The sequence below is a fragment of the Rhagoletis pomonella genome, unplaced genomic scaffold (assembly GCF_013731165.1).
Source record: "Rhagoletis pomonella isolate Grant_MI unplaced genomic scaffold, Rhpom_1.0 Rhpom_scaffold_06491, whole genome shotgun sequence".
Classification (NCBI taxonomy): Eukaryota; Metazoa; Arthropoda; class Insecta; order Diptera; family Tephritidae; genus Rhagoletis; species Rhagoletis pomonella.
In genome coordinates this window covers 3947-9519 of record NW_023465023.1, presented here as the reverse complement: position 1 = coordinate 9519, position 5573 = coordinate 3947, and the positions used below count along the sequence as shown (strand labels likewise).

The following is a 5573-nucleotide window of genomic DNA, read 5'->3' as shown; positions in this document are numbered from 1 at the left end:
AAACTCTTTACGATTCAGAATACTCTGAAAAAATGGTTTGCAGGGTATAGCTGCATAGTACGCAAATATTTACAATCAATGAAATTATTCCTCAGCCACTCAACTAAAATAAAAATCACACTCAATATGTAACATATGTATGTATGTATCACCTACATATGTATAACTTTTACCACTAAGTTCTTAATTCTCAGCTTGTTTACTTTTCCCACTACTTTATGCAATTTATTCTTATTTGTATTGACTTCAACTGAAAAGACATTATTTTTGTTTTTAAAGTGCATCTCTGCTGCAAAAAATTCCCGCATCTAAATAAGTGTGCAAAAAAGTAGTACACAAAATCTACACAAATAAGAAAACAAGTCTATTATGTAAGCGACATATCCACTGGCAGAAAACACGCTTAAGGATTAAATATTAAGTGGTGGCCCAACGTACATACCAATACGAAGATATGCACTTACATATCTGTGATTTAATAGAGGGTGGTAAAAGTAGATAAAAAATAAGTTGCTGTTAATCGATAAGTTGCAGATAATGATTAACTGTAGTAATGAATGTTGCTGTCATATACGGAGGCTAAATACGAATATGTAAGAATAGCAATCAGACATAATTTTTAAAAGATTTGTTTCTTAATATGAACGATATGTATACTTATTTTTGTATTCTTCCATAGACGATTTTACCACATTTTTCAAAATCCATTGCATTTGAGAGAACTTTCAAAATGTTGCAAACAAGTTCCTTTCAGATTTCATAGGTACTATACAGAGTAGGCTGCAGTGGCTGCCCGTAGACACACCATCGGGTCAGTTGTGGTACCACAAGGAATCTTATTAACGTCCTCCCCGCCCCCACCTATACAAACCAGAATGTGCAGTTGGCAATCGCCTTATCTTTATGCCATCGTGGAGATGCCATGGCAATCGCCTTATCTTTATGCTATATATCTTATTCTGTTCCTTCTTACTGATTCAGGCTCATGCTCATCTCTGCACCCCCTGCAGTCGTCGTTGAATGGCACCCCGAGTCTCTCCACGTGTCTACCTAAAGTAATGTGACCGGTCACCCGACCCGTAGCCAAAGATATTTCCAACTTTCGCTTTCTTTGGAGTAGAAAAATACCTTCATAGGTATTTAGCTTGCAGGCAGCGAGCGGCATATCCAACCGCTTCCAAGAAGTGCACTTCCTTGCAAACTTATCTGCCATCTAATTAATTGATATACTTCTGTTAACCGGTATCGATACCAGGTGAAAAAAGAACTTGTCTGCCAACTCGACTTGAAAGGCGCTACAGTGGTCCGTTGCTTCAAGTGCTTCAACAAGGCTTCGTTAGACACTCTCTATGTATTAACCTATTCGATCTACTTTTGTAGATTTTATTAAAAACGTATTATACAATTAAAATTTAAATTACATAAAATTATGTTCGAATAAGATCACCAAATATTAAGATTACTTCACCGCTTTCAGTCACTACTCTTTCGGTTTCTTGCCAAACGTATTACCATCTTCAATAGTCTCTGGCAAAGGGTAACCCTTCGTTTCAGGCATAAGCCAAACCGAAGCAGCAGCCAAGAGTGCGAATATTCCAAAAAACGGCAGGGGGCAACCCAATATCATATAACTTCAACCCCTCTATCCATGGAGCTAAAATCGAACCAACACGTCCCACAAACGAACACAAACCCACACCTGTGGGACGAACAACAGTCGGAAAGAGCTCGCCGGCATACAAATAGACATTCGGAAATGTGACCGATGCGCCAAAGAGACCAATTGTCGCCAAAAACACCCGAACTGCGCCGCCAAAGTGTGGACCAAATGCCAAGAGCGTCAATGAGATGCCACTTACAAGATTGGATATAAAGAGAGTAAGACGGCGTCCCATATATTTGGTTGCCGGTACACATATACAGGTGCCTGGTACGCCCATTATCGCCGCCACAAAAACATTGAGGAATATGTTGCCGGTCAAAGCGGTCAAGAACTGTGACACGCCATAGTATACCAGGCAGACAACTAGCCAATTAAAAGCCATCGCTAGAGTCTTTTGACACAGGTAAGGATGTTTAAATAGGTCCACAAGCGTGCCCTTTTGTGCTGTTGAAGATGACAGCACCTTATGCGCTTCCTCTAAATCAGGGCGCACCCGCTCGGTTGGTTGCTTATTAACCTTTGCTGCTTTTTCGAGCACTTCCGTGGCTTTGTCCAAGCGGCCGGTGGTCAAAAGCCAACGTGGAGATTCTAGGAAAGAGGGCCAAGTTATATTTAAAAAAATTTTAGATGTAAAATCTGTGTGTGGCGCTCGACAATACCTGGTACAGTCCAAAAGAAAATTATATATAAGACTGAAAAGGATGAAAACGACAGGTGATACCAACGCCAGTGGCGGAGAAAATAAGCGAATAGTGGCAGTGTGGCATGACCCAAATTGAATGGAATCTGATAGAGTATGGCCATCAGTTCGCGCTTACTTTTACCCACAATTTCCATGATGATTGTGAAGCTAAAAGATCAAAGAAATTTAATCAGTTATGGGCATGCCTGTGTACGGGACTGTACTTACCCCGTGGACATGGTGCCGCCAGTGGCATAACCATCCAAAAATCGCATCAACAAGAAGAACCAAAGCCATGGTGATGCCGAAACTAGACAGCCACAAATGAGTTGCATCAAACACGAGATCACAAACATAGGACGTCGTCCCCATCTAAGTGTAGAAAAGGGGAGAGTTATACCAGTACATCTCGTCCACCTCACTCTATTACTTACTTATCGGCCAGCATGCCCATTACCATATTGCCTAACATAATGCCCACCATGACCAGTGATTGTTGCAATTGCGCCAACCACCGACGATCGCATACCAAATCCCATTCCATGACAATATTTTGCTCGAAAATGCTACGATCATAATCATACCCATCGCAACCGGCTTCACAAATATCGCTAGCATTGCTATCGCCACCGCTCTTACAGGTGACTTTGACATCGGCCTGTAGAAATGTCATAGAAATCTGCACCCAACCGGTGGGCGGTTTGGACAAAAATATCCATAAGCAAACAAATAATTGCCAGCGCCCCAAATCGCCGCCTAAAATCGAGATGATGGGGTCCGGTCGTTGCGGCTTATCTGAAAGAAATGAAGGCAAGAGAATATGAAAACGAGAGAGAGTTTTATGAGATTTCTACCGTCTTTGGTCTCTTTTTGCATGAGTTTCACTTATTTCTTTATTTTAATTTTCATAAAAACAAATTTATTAAATAATTTCTTTTTAGAGGTTTTCAGTTTAACATTTCTTTTGAAACAAAATAATGTGTAATGAAATATGAAACACTTAATGAAACATAGGTATTAGACACAGAGGGCCCTTGTGGAAAAAATATTAATAATTTAATTAGGCCGAACAAATTTTAATCAGTGAAAACGTTCTAACGTTCGGCTCATCGTCGTTTGGAAAAGGCTGGTTCCAAAAAAAATTTTTAGTTACTTACATAAGTATTTGGATGTAGTAGAAGAGCCCATCTGAAAAGTATTTTGCATCGCTAACCCTCAATGTCCTTCGACTTCCCTAATGGATGGCAAAAGGGTAGGTGAATTCCTTGTTATAAAGGTTCGACCATAGATTATTTAAAACAAATGACGGAAGATAACAAAGGATCCCACATTCTGACGTGTTCCCACCAATTCCTTCCTATAAAAAGTATTGCCGAAGTGCCAAATCACTCTAAGACCTCCTACTATTCTACAATACTTACTACCACATATCCACTAACTGACTATGGCTATCAAATAAGACCAAATGAGACCTTAAAAGGATCTGTTCCAATAAAAAAAGTTTAAGAATCTTCAAGTGCCAACCTATCAGCGACCTTTCTGTTTTGGACCCAATAGGGGTGTGAAAATAAGGTTTAAAAATGTTGGATTATCGTCGCGTAGAGCCTGAATGGTCGTTGGGCTATCTGAAAATATAACTAAAAATTCCTCCTCTAATCCCTTTTCCAGGATCAATTTGGCCAAGATGAAAATTACCAATACTTCAAGCGTTGTTGCCCTAATACAATATGATTTAACACTCTCGAAGTACAGCGTCGATTCAACCAATAGTATAAGGGTATATGTATGCCTCTTTGGCACAATTCTCTGTAGATTAGCGCTGCAATAAATAAGCCGCTGGGTAAGTTATCCACCTAAGACTTGAACCTTAAATAAATTCCTTAAAGGAGTATAATTTCTATGAATTTAAAGAACACCTTTAAAAGGCCTTGTGCACCTCCACACAAAAAAAAAAGAAGGGATAAATGAATGACTTTCAGAAAACTCCTGAAATTATCTACTGGGTAGTATGTATGACCCCTGAGCCCTGTAACTGTTCAGGAAATTGCACTTTTAGCAAATAAACTAAAATGAAAGAAGCTAATAATGTTTCGATTACTAATAACTGAAAGCTTAAGCTCTACCCAGAATTACAGCGGACGACGGCAAAGAGGTCGGCGGTAAGTGAACAGCTGCATAGTTGCCGTAGTTAAATCCGTCAGTTGTCGTTTTGATTTAAAATTATTAATAAAACTAAATATTTTTAGCCGATGACCGTTTATACCGTCGTCCGCTGCAATTCTGGATACAGCTTTAACCTGTTTTCATAGCAAAAATTAACTGGGTGCCTGCACTGACCTTCATTAAAAAACCATGACAATTTGTCTATGGCCAAGACAAATCCTGGAAAATCAAGACGTCTGGCATCCCATAGATGATACTATCGAAATCCCCCTCGACAACAAAGAAGGCACAAAGGGCAATCTTCCGGATAATAAGGGCAGTATCCCTTGATTTTCTTTTAACATATACATATATATATATTTTTAATTATCATATTACATATATGTATTATATGTATCCATAAACTTAGTTTGTACCCAATGCATACATAAATACATATGTATGTATGTAGGTCGAAAAAAAATGTCCAGACTTTTAGGAAGGAAGTTAGGCTTTTGGCCCGTACGATTCAGGTTGATCAAGGGGCTCGTAGCCGGTTTTAAGAATAAGGAAATGTGGTATTTTTGATGAGATTGATGATATATTCGTATTGTCATTAATATTGGTATTGCTATTGTGTTGATACTTATAGCGGTAATGGAAATGATAATATTATTAAAGAATAGTTTTTGTTTTAATTAGAAAAAAATCTATACGATTTCTGAAGCTTTCGCTTTTGCTTTCTCGCTTTACGATTATGGACTTCAGTCGAATTAACTCACTGTTGTTTGGCGATTGCGAAAATCCACACCCACAAATCAGAGCTCTTGGCTGATTTTCCCATCAAAATCTTAACCGTGAGAGCATTAAAATATTTGCGTTGTAATGACATTTCGGTTGCACGCTAATTAATTAACCCGAAACTAACTTTATCAGCACAAAACTATTTCATGGCTCATTTAACCTGTGAACTGGAACAGGGATACAATCGGAAAGTGGCAAGTTTCGAAACCACAGCAACATATTTTTGGGTAAATTTGTAAGCAGAACGGAAGTGAAGTGGTTTAAGTGAGCGGCAAACAGCGC

At 38.9% G+C, this 5573-nt stretch overlaps 1 pseudogene; it reads right to left on the bottom strand.

The window, feature by feature from the left end:
* Nucleotides 1–1453: 1453 nt before the first annotated feature.
* LOC118755525 lies at nt 1454–3140 on the bottom strand (annotated as a pseudogene).
* Between the last annotated feature and the right edge of the window lie 2433 nt (nt 3141–5573).